We start from the raw sequence: 18,374 nt of genomic DNA on the forward strand, positions 1-18,374 counted from the left end.
GAGAGGATGAGGCAGCAGCAGCCCAAAGTGAGTAGTTCTCACTACAAGACAAGGTGGAAGAGTGCTTAAGGCAGATAATTTCTTGTGAATCAAATGCAGCAAAGTCCAGTCAATGCGAACTCTGCAGTGCTGATGGCCAGACCCTGTCCCTATGTGTTGCGTGTGGGACTGCCAGTGCTGGTTGAGGTGGGAAGAAGGGGTGTGACTGGGAAGGGGGGAGTCTTGGGGGCTCTCTGTACAGCCTCTGCTTGTGCAACCGTGCTCCATCTCCTTGACTTCAGATGGTGTGCAGAGACACCCTTGGACTAATATGGATGTACTCAACAACCATCTGCCGGGAACCGTGCCTTGAGAAACTGCCCTGGCACGTCCCTCAGTACATCCTTGGGACATCTGTGCGTGCCTAGCTTCATCCTCTGTATTTCCAGCTCTTCACATGAATTCTTGAGGGAGACGAGAAATGAAGCTATTCCTAGAAATTCCACTGCAGCTATATGTCTTTTTTTCCTTAACTGGCGGACTCGTCCTTGCTTCTTTTTGGTGCCAATGTTAACACGTCTTTTGGCTGTTAAGGGTGGTTTTTAGACTTGTTTAGAAGAATCTCCTCCCTTTTCCCTGTGTGCCACTTGCTGTGCTCCGGGGAAAGGTGCAGACCCACAGCTGTTGGGTATTTCACTTTGTACGCCTTTGGGTCAATACATTTCTGTCCCAGTAAGAACCTGGGCTCAGCCCAGAGCAGCACCATGGTGCAGAGAACAACACAGGCATTGCAAATGGTTTCTGTGCAGTGCCTGTGTTGTATGAGGCACTCTAAGTAAAAAAGCATCATTTTGGCTTTAGGGTACTTGTTTCCAGTCTGGTATGAAAACTGTGCATAAAGCCAGGAGAGAAGGGCATTTATGTGTGCTCTTATGTGTCAAATCTCCTTGCTTGGGCTGCTGTTCCATCCTATGCAAGACTTTCATACAAAATATGGTTTTGTCCTTGGTTTCCCTGCCTTTGTGCTCTTGAAAACAGGAGAGAGATGTGCCTCCTTTTGGGCTGGCCCAGCTCCAGATTTCCTGGAGCCCCAGATGTGCCCCACAGAGCACCCTTGCCGCCACTGAGCAGTGCTGTTAATGCTTCTAGCACCAAAATACAGCTGGTGACTTCTGCTTTTTTCAATCTCCCCCTCGATCATGAAGGGGGAGGGAAGTGGGGGAGTAAAAAAAACCCAAAAAAAACCCAAAAACAAACAAACAAACAAACCCAAACAAACAAAAACCCCCCAAAAAGCACATATGTGGAAGGAGAAAATTTCCCAGCTCAGTTTGGGATCAACCTGCTTCCCACCCTGCTGCCTGGGGGACTGTTTTTGGTGGTGACGCCTTTGGCGCCATGCCCGACAGCAGCCATTCTCTGCGGTTTGCTACTCCTAAAACACACTTTGGGCAAACAGTGTTCCTGAGCCCAGTTGACAAGAGTGTTCTCGCTTAGGACAGAATTTAATTGCATGCTGGAGTCAAACTGAGATTGAGTGGGACTTGAGTGAAGCTTAAAGAGAGGGAATATACAGTCGAGACCTGGATCTCATTTGCAGGCTGCAACTGCCCTGTTGCACCAAGCGAGACCTGCAGCTGAGGCAGTCCTGGTCCCTCTCTAATGTTAGCATCAGGATACAAGGAGTGAATTGGGACTGACTACCCCTGTTAGGGCAGCAGTTTGGATTTTGTTGATCCTGCAGCCTGAGTGCATCAGTGATGTGCAGGCAGGAGTGATTATCTCCATCCAGCTGAACAGGTCTCTCCCTGGACGGCATCTTAGCTGAGGTGCTGTCTCTGGACCTGCAGATATGGTGCTGGAGTGCCTCCAGAGAGAGACCAGAGCTGTGGCTCTTGAGGGGAAGGATGTAGAAGGGGATGGGAGTCCTGCACAGGAATTGTGTTTGGGTTGCTGCTGGAATGGGCAATACAAAGTAAACCCTCTTTGTGGACCTTGTTCCCCCAGAGATTTCATAGAGGGTTGATGCTGTTGACTTCCTTTTCCTACTGCAGCGGGAATTTCAGACCCCTGGGGACTCTGTGTGTCTGTGTCAGAGATTAAAGGAAGGGTGTGGGAAATACTGTTTATCCTGTATGTCCCTGCCTGGGAAGCACTCCCACAAGGCCTGTTGGGCTCTTATCATCCCAGACCGTGAGAGATAAACTGCTTTCCTCCAATCTGAGTAGCCCCAGGTAAGTTTAGGATTGACCCTATGTGCAAAGGGCGAGACTCTGGCTTTTCCCATTGGATAGGTGGGCTTTAGTTGGGGTGGCTCATTGCCAAGGACAGGGAGATTTGAAATGGTGTTTTCTGATTGTAGCATCTGGTATCAGAAATGTATTGTGGTCAAAACAAGTAATTTTCTCTTCAGAGGGGTAAGCCCAAGAAATCTATCTAGCACACTTGTCCACTTCTGTGGTGTTTTTATTTTTAATTTCAACAAGTAAGTTGAAGAAAAGTAACTGTGGACACAACTCTGGTTGGAGAAAACATGCAATTCCACTGATGAAGCAGTGTTTCCTAAAATAACAGCTTCAGGAACCTCTGCAATCTGTTTCCCTGTCTCTTACCCTTTTACAAGAACTGAAGAGTCTTTCAGCATTGTGAAGGAAGGCTGCGAAATAGCAACCAGAACAAGAGTGCCTCAGTCTCTCACTCTCTATCTGGGGACCTTTTGGGCTATTATTAGCAGGGGATACCAAATACATTCTGTAAATATTTGAGAAGCCCTGTGAAGACACATGGTCTTTTATGAGCCCCACAGTCACTGAACCCAGGCAAAATGCAAAGAAGAGCCAGAGCAGTTCATACTTATCTCCCCATTTTGTTCTTGTCTGTGGAAGGAAATGCACTTGGATGCCTCTTGGGCCAAGGCTGAAGATTCTGTCCCTAATTCTTGGCAGAAAGGGTTTATTTGCAAGTGGAGAGTGGACAGCAGGGGTCCTGAGCCCCTAGGCTGGCACATGGTGGTCTCCTGGCACAGAACTCCCGTGCTGTGGTCTGGGAGATGGCCTGAAGGTCCAGGCTCCTCTAGCGTACTGCCAGTGCCTAACTTTTGTGGGGGATTTCCTTATAGCTTCTTGTCCTCCTTCGGAGCAGGGGTGACCCGCAATCTCGGTTTCCATCGCTAGAGGGAGGAAAACTACACGGAATTATCGCCCTTTCCAGTCCCTGCTCCCTCCATCCGCTCCAGTCCGGAGAGCAGATGCTCTTAGCCCCTAATAGGAGAGGAACATGTAGAATTGTAGTAGGTGGGCTGGTTTTCCTTTGCCAGAATTTAATGAAAAAGAACAAACCCAATCTTTAACAAAAGTAGACAGAAACTTCATTTGTATTCTTGAAGCATTGCACTACAGACACTTTTTTTTTTTTTTTTAATAGAAAACATAGCAAATTAAAATTAGTTTAAGAGAAAGATGATGACAATTTCAACCTAGGAATTAGAACACGGTTGCAAACACAATCTGATCCCAAGGGAAGTACTGGAGAACGACGTCCCTTTGTTTTCAGAACCTATTTCATGAAACCTGGTAGCTCTTTACCAATCTTCCCTAGACTTGTGATTATGAAAACTACTTAAGGTCAGCTTTGTTACCAGAATGGCACTGAGTAGATATGCTGTTGCTACCTTCATCTGTCATTAAGGGGGGCATCTGTTTTCCCTACAAGACATGGTCTGGTTAAATTAGAAATGCTAGAATGGTCTACTGTCCCTCTAAGAAGAAAACTAGCGTGCATCTCTGCTCTAGACTTTTGCATGACAGCCATGGTCATAGCACCATGCTGTAAAGTGCTGCAGGCAAAGGTGTTGCCATCTCTTGGAAGATATGCTTTTGAGGGGCTGCTCTTGTGGGATGACAGTAGATTTTTAAAAAAATAATATTTAAAATGAAGGAAAAAAGGTAAGGCAGTTAATTGCAGCATGGAAGTAATAGTAATAAAAATAGTAAGTAAACTAATAATAAAAATAGGAAGCAAAACTGATGAAGAATGAATGCGACCATAGCCTCTCTCTTGCTCAAGCCTGAACAGATAAAAACCAGAGACATTAAGAAGTCAAGAGAAAAGCCACATGCGTGGATTTTTGTTCTTCTTTTCTTTTTAAATTTATTTATACATTAAAGTACAAACTATTATATTTTGTTGGTATGAGTAGAAATCAAACAAAAAAGTCAACACTTTTTTTCTTTCATAATGAAAGGAAGCAGGAATGGTGTGGGACTCTAACTCTGGAGAAAATGAAAAGATGGAACTATAATGAGATTCTTAATGTGTGACTCAGAGGTGGTCACACTTGTATCTGTCTGGGTCATTATCAGGAGGGGAAAAGGACAGGGCAGAGCTATACTGAACATGCATCCCCTCCTTCCTCCTGCCTTTATCTTTTGATGCAAAAAGAAATGTGCACATCCACATTGTGCAAAATGGGGTTTCTGGCAGTGAAAACAGCATGAAAGAGCTGAAACAGCAGCAGGTCCCCATAGGACAGGACAGGAGGGGACTCTGCTGTGCTCTGGGCTCAGCCTTCCTTGGGGAAAGCCTTGTCTGGCTGCAGTGTTGGATGGGGCTGGCAGTGGTGGAAAAGAGGCAAATTTCTTCATCCAAAGCCCGTCCGAACATTCCCGGTGCTCGGGAAGAGAGGATGGGTTTCAGGAGGGGATGAGTGCCCGAAAGGAGGGTGTGCCAAAAAGATGTGGCTGGCAGCGGAGCAGCTGGCCTCTGCTGCTAACTCAGATTGGCTTGCCCAGGAGGATCCTAATTACAGCACAACTGCTGTCTCCATAATCGCTGCGGCAGGAGCAGCGCGGGCCATAAGGCACTGAAAGGGACCTGGATGTGGCAGAGGAAGATTATCAGAGCTACCGTGCTCTGTCCTGGCCACTGAGTTGCACAAAACCTACCAGATGTCAGGGAGGAAGAAATGGGTCATCCTCAGTGTAGGCTTTTGCAAATAATGTCATTGACTGCTTATATATGAACGATGTGATTGCACAGTGGGTTATCCCTAACAGAGTATTCATTGGGAAAGCTTTGGAAATGCAACGAGTCTGCTTGGGCACTTGGGTCTGATTTGCAAGGCAGCAGCTACTTTTGTGGCTGCTGTTGGATGGGAATAACAAAAGATGCTCAGAAAACTCCTGGTGAAGGGTCGTATCCGTGTGTTCCCTGTGTACCAGGAATGCTGGCCCTCACCCACCGGCACCATCCACTGACAAATGAAATCATCCTTGACAAAACCTGGGCCTGGCAATTATCAAGAAAAGCAGTAATGAGCAATGAGAAAACTATGCTTTAGGATGTGAATGTTATTATTTTTTGTTTCTTGGTATATTTCCAGGATCAGCTTCTTCAGATATATTTTGAAATCAAAACAGTAAGCTCAGACAACAAGCATTCAGGGGGAATGCATTAAAGAAGATGTAATTTCTCTATTATGGGCAGTGTGCTGGCAACTGGAAGTTACTGCTCATGTCTGTTGCATTTAAGATCTAGGGTAGGAGCTGCTCCCACCACTTCATTTACAAGACAGCAGCATCAAAGATTTTACAATGCTCTTTTTGGAAGTGCTCCCTCAGAAAAGGACTGTGAAATGTTAAATCGCATCTTTGACGTCCAGGCCAAGCATTCCCTGAGTGAAAAATCTGGTCCTTAGTCCTATTTCCTTAGATGGAAATAAGGGAAATGGGGTGCAGGTAAAGTGCTATTCCCTGCATCCTCCCACTTGCTTCCCAGCAGAGGAGAGCCCCCGCCTGCTTCCCCCCAGGCTGTACCCGAAGCACACATTTTTCCCTTGCGCCAGACTTTAATCACATGCAATCGCCTTATGGGTAGCCGGGGCAGTAATGGTGATCTTAAACATTGCTGGATGCCTCACATTCGCTTTATCTAAGTCTGTTCACACTGTTGCAGCTTTTCTTGCTGGTGACGATGTGGCGGAGAAGGACAGAGTGAGAGAGTGAGATAGTGTGGAAGTGGGAGGCAGTGCCAAGGTGACGAGCTCGCATTGGCATCTGATGGTGCTAATCAGGAACCATGTACTTTAGAAGGTGTCTTTTGATAACGTGCTCTTATAATTTAACCCTCCTTATATTTTTGGATATGTAATTTGTGTAGGGTTTACAACCCGAATCTGCTTAGGTGCCTCTGGTTTCTGACATAGCAGCAGCCTTTGAATCAGTGAGTGTCTGCTCTTGCTGCTTAATCTCTGAGGCAGCCAATTTGGGGACAGAAGGCGTCTTTACTTTATCTGCTCTGAACACACTTGTACTTTATTCCTTTGTATTGGAAAAACAGGGAAAAAAAAGAAGCAAAAAAAAAAAAAAAAAGAAGGAAAGAAGTGTTGTGTGTGTGAGCACGTGTGTGTTTATATAGTATGGGAGACAGAGACTAAACTGAGCAAGTGTGGGAGGGTGAGAACCTTTATTGTGCAACAAACTGATGGCACCAAATATGCTGCATTTGTTGTGAGTTAAAAGGTTTATACAAAGATTTTCTTAGTAGTGTCTAAGATCTTAATAGGGTAATTAATCTTTCTAAGTGTTACTGCCAGATTATGGGATCAGCTATTACCCCTGGCTACAGAGTACTCCTTTGTGTGTTGCTATGAACAGGACTAAGTGATGAGACTACTCCGTTTGCCAAACAAAGATATGGTTCCTGCTAGCTTGTTTATGTTTGAAATGTGTTTTCTGGTGCAGTAAGAAAAGGCTGCACCATTTCTTTGGGAATATTGGTGCCCTTTAAAATGAGTCTTATTAGGAGGAAAAGGGCATGAAGCGTTGTAGAATTTCCAGAGCTTTATAGAAAAGTCCATATATACTTTAAGAGACATAATGATGAGTTCTTTGGTTCGACAATTTGTTTTTTCAAGCAGGAAAATAAATAGATAGCTAATGTAATTGTAAGAAAGCAGCTGCAGGAATAGATAAAAAGTGGTCTCTACTTAAAAACTTCTGCATGGAATTCAGAAGCCAAACACTTTAGTTGAGGAATTAAAATCCAAGTTGTGTTGCAGGAGGATAGGGTAGGACACAGAGGATGTGGAAGAATTTTCTCAAGAAATAAGCTTTGCTCAACCCTGCTTATTCATAAGTGAGCCAAAACTAAAGGTTGTTTTATTTACTAGATAAGGGAACTTTTTTCCAAAGACATTGCATCCAGGGGTCCAGGGAAAGAGGAAAAAGCAGCATATTACCCCAAGGTTGTCAATGTTGAAACAACTGCGTCATTCTGGAGAAATGTCTGCTTGGCCAAATTTTGACATCTCTGGTGCTGCTGAAGGACCAGCCTCTGATCAAGGTCAGTGTAAACTACTCTGTCCACATCATTTAGCCTGGTCTAGTGAAGGCTGTCATGTTCTTTAGTGATGATTAAGGAAAAGTCCAACTCCAGGCTTTAATATATAATATAGCTGGCTTGAACCTAGGATTGCTTTTAAGCCATCCCAGAGGCATCACCTGTGAGTGACTGTTCATGTGTGGGCAGGTGTGCTTCATGCGTAGTAGCAATGGTGACACTGTCATGTGTTGAGGTGGAATGCTCTGGGCTGGGTCAAATTGCTGACTTTTTTCTAGGCATTGGGTGGGAGAACACACTCTCAAGGTGTGTGTGGGGGAAACCTTTGCTTTGTGGCTGGAGAGGTTGTCGGTTTGGAGAAAGGCAAGGAAAAGGGTGGTCATGGAAGCTGGAGCAGGAGGAGGAGGGGAAGTTGTCACCTTGTGCCCTGCTGGAACAGATTGGTGCTGATGGTGTGCTGCAAACCTGGCGCCTTCCCTGTAGGAGAGCAGGTACCTCACACAGGGTCAGCTGGCACTGCCCACCCATCGCTGTGGCTGCTGTGGGGCTGTGTGCTCTCTTCTTTGTCTGCCCTACAATGGTTCACAGCTGTGCAGTGATGAAAAGGAGAAGCTGCAGAACCTTGTTCACCTTCTTCTCAGTCTCAGCAGGAAGTTTACATTTATACAAGACTTGGAGGATCTTGAAACTGTGCCAAACCACCAGAATAAAGTCATAATGCTACAGCTTGGCATAGTGTTGAAGAAGACTTCCCCAGGGCCCACTGTGTGGAAGTAGGAAGAAGGATTGAAGTGAGTGGTCAACCAGGCCTTGTAGATGTTTATTCTAGATGGTGACATGCCCCTGCCTGGCTTGTCCCTAGATTGAGATGGTGAAATGTCAGCACTGCTGTCCTGGTAGGGCTTGTACAGTGCTGAGTTGCTCCTGGTGGGCTCATTTGGCTTCCTCTGTGGCAGCTCCTGCGGGCTGGCCACTTGTTAGGCCCCAGAGAGGAGTGTGACTTGGGGAATGCCTTCCTGATCCAGAGGGTCTGGGGAAAGGAGCTGCTTAGCTGATCGTGGTAGGGTGAGGAAATCACCAATTCCTCTCACTGGGCTGTGTCAGTAAAGCTGTTCACAAGGATAGAAAAGGAAGGTGACGCTTATCCCACATCCCTAGGAATGGTGATGGTTGAAAGCCCACTAGGGCTTTCCAACCTGCTGCAAAGTCATCATCCTTGCTTTAAGTGCTTGGAGTATGCTTCCTAGGAATTGAATGTTTGCCTGAAAGCTTCAGTGAGCTTCTGGCTCCATGCTGGCGTCCCAGAACATGCAGAGCCTCTCCCCCCATACCTAGCAATGGGATTTCTCACTCTGTAATGCTGCAAATATGTGCTCTTTTTTGTAAGTAGATGTCTTCATAGGTCAAATTACATTTACAATTTTCTGCATTCAGTATTTGGGATGTAATTTGCTTTACAAATCTCAGTTTGATTCTAGGGGTGATATGCAACATGAGATGCTAAAAACTCTAAAAGAAAGTCTTTGATGATAATTACTGCTACCTTACCACAAAGAAGCTCTGAGGGTTATAAGGAAAAAACCCAAACAAATCCCTATTAATGCGGAGCTAAAATGACCCAGTTGTAGCAGAGACCTTTCCAAATGGAAAATTCAAATCTAGGAAGTACAGAATCAACATACATGCCAATAAAACATTAACTCTGGCCCCCTGGAGCTGGTGCTGCTCACTGGGAATTATCTGCAACCACTCCAGCTGCAGTCACTGCATTAGCTGGAGCTGTATTGAACGGTGGGAGGATTAGCTGGAGTTTGGCAGAGCTCAGAGGATAAAAGGAAAAAATTTAAGGGTGGGTGAGAAGAGAAGCTGAATGCACACACCTGTGTGTATGCATGTGGGGGAACTTCAGAATTTCCCTTCAGCACCGAGATGCAGTAAGGAGGCGTACCTGAAATTGGGGTTTTTATGGTAGAAAGGCATAAGATAACACTGACTTACGGGTTTAGTGCTGCTGTGAGACACTGCTGTAGGCTGTGTCTGGGTGTGAGTTTGATGTGCGTAGCTCCCCTCTGGCACGCTACACCTGCAGCGCAGTTAGCACTGGCACAAGGAAGGGGTTAGATGCTGTCTCATTGTGGTCATCGGTGGTCGTCCTCCTCTCCCTGCATCTACAAAGTGTGTTGTTGGGGAACCGAGGCCAGGAAACTGTTGTGCAACCGAATTTTCTTATTTTCAAAGGATTGCTTACCCAGACTGATACATATTACTGGGCAGCCCAGGCTTTCTGATAGCAAAGATATTTGTCAGTGAATTTCCTAGGTTTATTCCATAGTAATAGAAATGGGGTTTTTTTCCTCTCTTTTTTTTTTTTTTTTTTAAATAGTGGTGACTTAAGCAGTTGAAGTTAACATACAGGTTTTTGCTTGAGATATATATATATATCGCCAAAAAGGAAATAAGATGTCTAATTATCAAGTGGTTGCATTCCTTTCTACGTAACAAAATCAATGTCTTTACTATAGTGAAAATTATAGTAAAGTTTTAAAATGTCTGTGGGCTCGCAGAAGAGGAAAGGAGTTCAAAATCATGGTCTGTCTCTCCAAGTCTTCAGTATTTTCTCCTGTGGGGGCTGCAACAGCAGGCTGATACATCTCCATCCTGCCTCCCTGCACGTCAGGCAAGGTGTAGTCTGAGTTGGCAGAGATTTCAGACCTCTTTGAAGACTCAACCTTTTAAAAGGAAAGATTTCCTGGCCTGTACATGAACCAAGCTGGCCCTCTGATATGTCAGATGCACCTGAACCTCTTCTCTTATCCCTGGTTTCTGGCAAACCCCTCAATATGAGGAAAACGTTGCAATGAAGTGATAACATTATTTCAAGGAGGAGCTAAAAAAAGCCCCTGGGAGAGAAGGGATTTATTAACAAGTCATGGGACTTTGGTATGCCTCAGGCAGCATTTTCAAACTGTTGCTCTCCCAGATCAGTCTCTATAATTATACTACTTCCCAAACAGAAAAGGACAACATGGGAAATTCATCTAATGTAACATCATAGGTCTGAGCCTAGAAGCAGAACAAAATGGGTTATTGTAACATAATAGTAAAATAGGTGTGACTGCAGAATAGCAGGTCAAAGCAAACCTTCAGATGAGTAATTATTTCTTACTATCCTAGTTTTTCTATTTCATCCTTAAGTATTTAATTGCACTCTTTTCCTTTTCTCCTGTCCTAACATGCACCACCAGGCAATTTTTTTTCTTTGAGTCTTGGAAGCATATGACTTGAGCACTTTATTGGAGCCGCTCTCCTAAAAATAAAACTTTGAACAATCTGAGCAGTGGTAGGACCAGATTTTGTAATTATGGCTCTGTCTGGAGGGTATAAGATGGATGAGGATGTTCTTGTGCTGGGTGCTGTACCTCCTGTGTTAAGGCAGGAACTTAAAGGCAGTAGATCTCTCAAGAAAACCCCTATGTTCTCTGCAACTTGCAGCCCTTCTTTGGAGTTATTTCCGTCCTTTGAAATGGATTAGGTGCAAGTTCAAACAGGATGTTGCCTCAACAGTGTCCTATCTGGGGATGAGACTAACTCCTTTGCTAGGATTGGCTAAATGTAGTAAATGATTCCTCCGTGTTACTAGCCTGGAAAAACGGGACTCAAGTGTTTTCTTAAAAAAAGCCCCTCAAAATCCCTGCCCGCTTAGGTGCTTACAATGTTCCTGTCATTTTAGTCTTCAAACGCCTACTATTCTAACATCTCAGCTGATAGCACAGTGAAAAGTAAATCTCTCTCAAGCATTTTCCTCCCTCTGAGTAATAGCTAATCTAATAATAGTTTGACTTCTACCACCACAATAGCTCTCTCTATAAAATGTGTAGATGGAGGAGGCTCCAGATTTCATCTCCTCTCTGGTGATCCCAAACTCCTTGGAATTAGTGCAGGAGTACTGAACTTGGGCCCTGCACTGCTTATGTATCACCCTAAAGGTGTTTTAGAAGTTTAAATGTTTCTCAGACTTGACTATTAAAATATCCAGCAAGCCCAAGCAACCAACCCCCCCAAGCAATAAAAACATCCCTTTAACTTTTTGTTATTTTTTTTTCCCTCTTGTGCTAGTATTTCACTTGTTAGTATTTCTGCATGAGATCTATTTATTCATTTATTTTGTGCTTTTACATCAGCCCTAAATGATCTTCCTATTAGCACAGGAAGCTGGCAGCAGCCAGTCTGCAGCCTTTGGATAGTCAACTAATTAAGGGAAAAGCAGGTGTGGATGGATCTATTGAGTCTATAAATAAGTGCCAAAAATTTAAGTTATTGGTCTGTGAGTATTAACAGGTGGAGCACAGTTTTTACACCTTCAACAGAGAGAAAAAGAAAGGTTATAGGAAATTATTTCTTCCCCCATGATTTAAAAGCTCTTCAGTAATAAAATATGTCTCTTCTCAAAAAACAATCAAACAAAACAAACCCCTGACCCCCTCCTCCCTCCCAAAGAAAGAAGTCCTTGTCTTGTACATGTTTAGTCTTCGAGACAAAAAAAGGTAGTGAGGGGGTGTTCTTATTTTCATTGACCTGGACTGGGTGATGAAATGGATGGTCTACAAAGAAATAATTCATATTCTCAGGCTGACACTCAGAAACATAACTCACAAATTACTACAGATGTTAGTGCTTATTGTTCCTTTGCAGTTCTGTTTATAAATAAAACTTTCTCTGCCTTCAGTCAAATGCTCAAAATGTTCTAATCTGAATAAACCCTCTTCCCCCAGTGCTAAAGAAAAGTATAATCTATTGAGCAAAGTGTTATGCAAGAGATTTTGTGTCTAAGAATATATTTTCTCCCCATACTGATTTATCCTCCTCCCCAATTTCTGTACTGGTTTTCTTCCTTTGTGCTTGATTTAGTAATTTATTCAAACACTTCTAACCAGGGGGCGTTTTTCACCAGGGTGCAGTGGCAAGGGACCACAAAAGCATTTCACAACACATTCAAAATACATTAAACCACTTTCAGGGTAGTATAATGTGATAGGATAATGTTAGAATAAAAACACGTAAACCAACCACCTACTAACTCGACTGGTTTCATTAATTTTGATCTGACTGATATAAAAGTGTTCTTCATGGATATGTATTAATCTTTTATGGGCTGTATATAAATTTCAATGCAAGCAATAAATGAATGCTTATACTAAAGCTTGCATGTGTCAATCTGGGAAAATCAAGGTGAGAGAGTAGTGCAGCAATCAAAACATATGCATTGTTTATATTTTAGAAAACTCTGGGAGCATCTAACCAAGCTAACAGGTGTTGATTTGGAGAAGTAAAGAAGGGGACTTGTGCTCTGAGGTTTTTGGGATGCACTGATAGTTTTAGGGACTTCAATTTCTGAATGTGTGTCTGGAAATCAAAATGGGACATTTGCCTTTCCCCTTCTTTTCTGCTTCTTAAATGCTTAGAGAGGGGGAGGGGGAGGGTTTTTTAGGTTAGATGGTCACTATGGATCATCTTTTAGTGTCAAGTCTGCTTCTCAGGGCACTCAATCACGTGCACATGTGACCTCTGCCTGCTAGGCTATAGGATGCTTTGGCTTGGAAAGGGGGATGCTTATAACTTGTTTTTTACCCCTGGTTCCTCTTTGTATGGTTAATGAGATATTCACTAGAGCAGGGATTGGGACAGGGTAACCACCCTTCCCAGCGAAGTGTACTAATTAGTCTCTCTCTCTCTCTTAATGAATTCATGCATATTCATTGAGAAGCAGAACAGCTCCAATAGGAGAGAATCAAGGAAAAACTGAATACCCTGCAGCCTACCTGATGGTTATAACTTTCTCCTGGTTACAGAACATGGCTTTATTTCTTTGAAACAGGTGGAGGGAGGAAAAATGCTTTTTAGCTTCTAGGGTGAATACTCTGACCACTAGGCAAGAGTCTGGTTCTCCTTTTGCAGTATGTGTGTGTGTGCTCACCCTTACTTCTGATCTTCTTTCACTGCAAGTGCCTTCAATACAAACTTTTTTCCAAACTTGATCTGAAGAAAAGGTTTGGTTTGCACTTGTTTTCTGGGCAAAATAAGCATAAAATTTAAAAGCTGATCTAGAACAGTTAAATATTTCCCTTTCTTATACTGCCCCAGAAATATTTTTTTGGATAAAGGTACAAGGAACCAATTACTGATGTAATTTTACTGAAGTGCTTTTTAAAGTACTCAAACCCTACCCTGATTTTGTATTCAATCATCAGGAACACTTATGTCTTGCCATAAAAAAAAAAAAAAAAAGACTTGAAGACAGGTGAGTAAGCACAGGCAGAGAGTACTGACAAAATCCATCCTGCTGATGTAAATCTGGCTGTGAAATGGATGCTAAAAATAAACCTCAATCCTAAAAGTCAGTTCTGACAGACCTGGGTCCTGTTTCTTTCTGTAACATAATTTGCCACAATCTGTGGGCTGATGTTGCAGTAAATTAGGTTCGTGATACTTACAGTTAATGAGTCACTGAATAAATACATCTGTATAAATTAGCCCACAATTTGCCTGTTGCAAAAACAAACAGTTTTGATTTCCTGTGTGAACAGCATGGCAAGCATTGTGCACATCTAGTTTTACTAAACAGTGAAGATGAAACTGTGGGAAGAGAAAATGTTCACAAACACGTACTTGCATGGCATCTGGTGGGATGCAGAGGTTCAAGCCTACTCTGCATCCCATTAAGTTGGAGTGGGGATGTGTAAGGCAGGGTGGGGCAAGAGGGGTCAGCATACAGATCTGGAGAATCAAAACCCCGAGGTCTTTAGAGCTATCATCTTGTTTTAAACTGGGTGTCCTCTGTGTCAGCATATATGAGAACAGCAGCAATAAATCATGTACCCAACAGCAGTGTTCAAGATGTTGTGTTTTGGTAGCATGGTGGCTTGAGCCTCCTTGCACTGGATCCTGTGTAAGACCAAAGTAGGAAATGTTCCACTCTCAACGTATTTTACAGTTCAAGTCTGAGAAGATGTAATAATACTTGGAAGGAAGACAACAAAACCAGTAATGAGGACTTGGGTTTATATAGGCCAGCTATTTGCACAGTCACAGTAGATGTTCCTATGCTTCTTGTGTCTGTTTTTAATCTCCAAGTATGGTAGTCCAAGGGTTTTACAAGTTACCAAGTCTGGAAAACTGGCTACCTGTTTTCTTTCCGTGACCCTCCCCCCCACCCGCCCCCCCCTTCCACCTCCCATGCAATGACTTCAGCTGAGGATATGTGGAAACAGAACTTAGTTCAATTCTCAGTCTCAGTCCTTCTGAGCTGAGTAGCGGGTTTGGCTGTGGAGCTGTGTTGCAATACAGTGAATAATATTATCGTGTCAGTCTCCCTAAAATTGCTGTCTGTATTAAGCTCTGGGTCATTTCCACAGGCTGCAAGGAGCTGCCTGACTGCTGGCACTAGACATGTGACCTTAGTGAATGTCTCCTTCAGTATCTACAGGCTGTGATGCGTCACACTGATACACATTTCTACCTTAACACTCACTCAACAGCAGCTTCCTAATGTGACAGTGTTTTTCTAATTCATAGACATCCAAGGAGATATTCATGATATTCATAGATATCCAAGGATGCCTGTGTAATGTTATGTCTCTTTGCCTAGCCGGTCTGATAAAATGGATATCCTCACACAAAGCCATTAAGCGAGCGGCTTATGATAGCATGCAGGAATAGGAACTTCAATGCTTATTCCACCCCTGTCCTGTTGCAGACATTTCTTCTGGAGATGACTGACTATACTGTCAATGAAATAGGTCTAAAGAATACTTAGCAAGATGTTGGGTCATTTTGGTAGCTTCTTCGGGTTGGAGATGACTTCAAAAGCATCTGGTAAACCTTTGTCTGGTCAATAGTATTCTGTATGAGTGGCATTTTCTAGGCCAAGAGTTGTGAGCTTTTGATGCAGCTGACTTCTGTCTCTCCTGCCATCAAGCACGGTCCTTACTTGTTGGCACACAATACTGTGCTTCCTCAACTTCTTTATGTCTCAGAATGCTACATGCAGGTGGAATTTGCTGGCTGCCTGCCAGCCCAGGGAACACATGGACCCTGCTAGAGGATGCACTTTTTAGGATCCACCAGCACCAACCAGCAGTGGTACACACAAAGCTCACTTCTTTGTGAGTGGCTCGTGCGCTGTGGGGGGAAAAAGCTGAGAGGTATACGGAAAGCACAGGATGAATTAATGAGCCAGCAATGCAGTGGGAAAGCCTAATCTGACCAGGAGGAAACAGGGAGAGCAGGGCTATTTAAACTTAACTTTTTAACAAAAAGATGCTTCCCTGGAAGTCTATTGTATACTGAAACAATAATTATGAAGTTGTTTATTGTACACACGTGAGTGCGTATATGTACACATGTGCACACACACACACATATATACACCTGCATATGATCTATACATACCTGACTGAGGCCAATTTGATTATGCAAAATAATGAGCAAGCTCATTATGGATGGGAAATTTGTAAACTCTTTCTTAGTGCTGAAGAGGTATTTGCAGGGGTTATCATTTGCCCAGCAAGGTTAACATCTCCAGGCCCCTGCTCTGGCCAAGGGGAAGGCAGAAGCTCCTCCTACGTGCTAAAGCAGCAAAGATAGATTTTTTTTTCTTCTGGTAATTTTCCTGTGGGAGAGCTTTTCTCTTGACAGAGACAGTCTCTTTGGTAAGATTGAATAAATGCCCATCACAGGGAAATGTGAATTGGAGAGGACAAATTTTTCTGGTTTTGAGAGAAGTGTCTTTAAAGTTAAGCTCCTACTTCAGTGTCGAAGACAGACTCGTGGCTTTTAGTTAGAAAGGAGGGCTCCTGGCTTTGCCCCCAGCTGCCAGCAGCAGGACCTGGAGGGGCTGCCCCACTTGCTGCAGGGCAATCTGGGGGCCTGAGGCTGCACTCACTTCCCCCTCGATATGCTCTGAGCCTTGGCTCCATTTCACAGCTCTTCATGGAAATGACTCCCTATTCTGGGAGGGACTCAGTCTCTTCTCAAATGATAATGCAATCCAGACATGAATTGGCAGAAATGTCATGAGACTTCTTATTTTTGTGTATTTCCAGTGTGAATGGTCTCAAAATATCCTGGGAAGGAAGACTTGGCATTTTTTCTGATGAACTGACACTGACCTGACAGCTTATTGTGGTTTCTTCCCCCAAAGACAGTTATATGGAAAAGAAACTGAAGAATCCCTTTCTCATCCCTAGTTGGTGGTTGTTTTTTTTTTTTTTTTTTTTTTTTTTCCCCCAGCTGTACTTATATTAAAAACTACCATTTTTCTACTCTGCATTTTAATAATTGCTGCTCTATCAAAACACGGTTGAACTCCACCTTTAAGCATACACCAACATTGACTCAAAACATATCAACCTCTGAATCATGTGTAACATGCATTTTAGGAGGTTCAGGGCACCAGGTAGAAGAGGGCAAACAAGAATTTAATATCTTCCTCTGAGCACAAATTCAGAGGGGCAACTTCTCTCAATATATGGGCCGGTTAGGATGACTTATCTCCTTCAGTGCTGGCACCTAAATTTACTGCCTGAAGTTGGGCGGAGTGAATAGCTGCTGGTTATTGTGTTTGCATCTTGAGATGACAGGATCCCTCTTTCTCTGCTTCCCTGTTTCTTCAGGTCACAGACAGGGGTTTCTGATATATCCTGAATGGTGGAGGGAGACAAAGTGTTTCACAGCCTTTTTCCAATATTGTTTTCATATGTGAAGGGGCTACTGATGTGGTACAAGAACAGTCACTGGGAAAAAGACTCTGAGGATGGACTGGGGTCAAGTACTGTTCTCAGAATCCTCTAACAGCTGGGAAACATGAGTGCCTGGTTTAGTGAGCTCTGATGTTGTACAGTGATAGGGAAGGACCTTAATACAGACCTTGGCCCCCAGTCCGCCCATTTTAGGGGAAGGTAGGCTAATTTTGAATTCTCTGCCTAATCTAGACCAGCTTTCCTAAGAAATGGATCCTTGAATGTCAAAACCACATAGGTGATTCAGGAAAGAAAATTACATTTCTTCATGTGTCTGTCCAACATATTTTTGAATGGGTTCAACAAGTGGGCATGAGCAATTTAGCCAAAGTGTCACAGGAGAGCTGTAGTGGAGTTAAGAACAAACACTGATCTTCAGCCTCATGGAGCTGACCTTCTTGTGGGCTGTTTTCCCAAACCAGAATGGCAGCATTTCATAGCATGTAAATGCATCATTTTTCATAAGATGAAAGATATGAAGCACTGGAGGGCTGGATCTACTGGGGTCTTCTTCTAGCTGTTTTTTGTTGGGGAGCTGAGTTTGTTGCCTGTCTCCTCTGGCCTTTCCTGGCATTTTGCCAGGGCCAGGCGCCTCTGTAGTTCCTGGATGTTGATCTTTAGCCACCAACCACTGAGATGCCAGAGCAGGTGGGACTGCTGCTCAGTGTGGAGCTTTTCTTCATATTTCTACCTCTCCCAAACACTTCTCAGTGGCAGAGGTGTGGCACCTATGGACAACTAAACTGCTTCTTCCATGGATGGAAAACTGGGAGAGAAGCAGGTGATCCTCATCAATCTGGTTTTGGGCTAGTGGCTGGGTTGAGCTGATAGTTTGTATAAACCTGATACAAAGTCTAATGTGTCATCTGGCCAAGCGTATAATTTTTAAAGCAAACTCAACTTAGGTATGTTGGTAACACCTGACAACCTGAATGGTTGTTCACAGAGAATTGAACTGCTGCACACTTGTTAGAAAGGCAGAAAACACAGTCAGTACCAAAGCTGCAAAAGCACTGCACTGGTAAAACATCATAGCTTGACAGGCACATCACAAATCTGTACTGCAGAAGAGTTTGAAATACAGTGTGTAGGAATATTTACAGACCACGTAGATTAAGAAATATTGCCGACATTGTTGGGGGAATCAATACATGAGGGTAATTATGAAATGCCACTGCCTTCTGAGGCAAAAAATATAGGTCCCTATCCTACCCTAAGAATACTTATTGTGGACCTTTATCATGTCTTTCTGAAAGCAAT

The sequence above is a fragment of the Hirundo rustica genome, chromosome 1, assembly GCF_015227805.2.
Source record: "Hirundo rustica isolate bHirRus1 chromosome 1, bHirRus1.pri.v3, whole genome shotgun sequence".
NCBI lineage: Eukaryota > Metazoa > Chordata > Aves > Passeriformes > Hirundinidae > Hirundo > Hirundo rustica.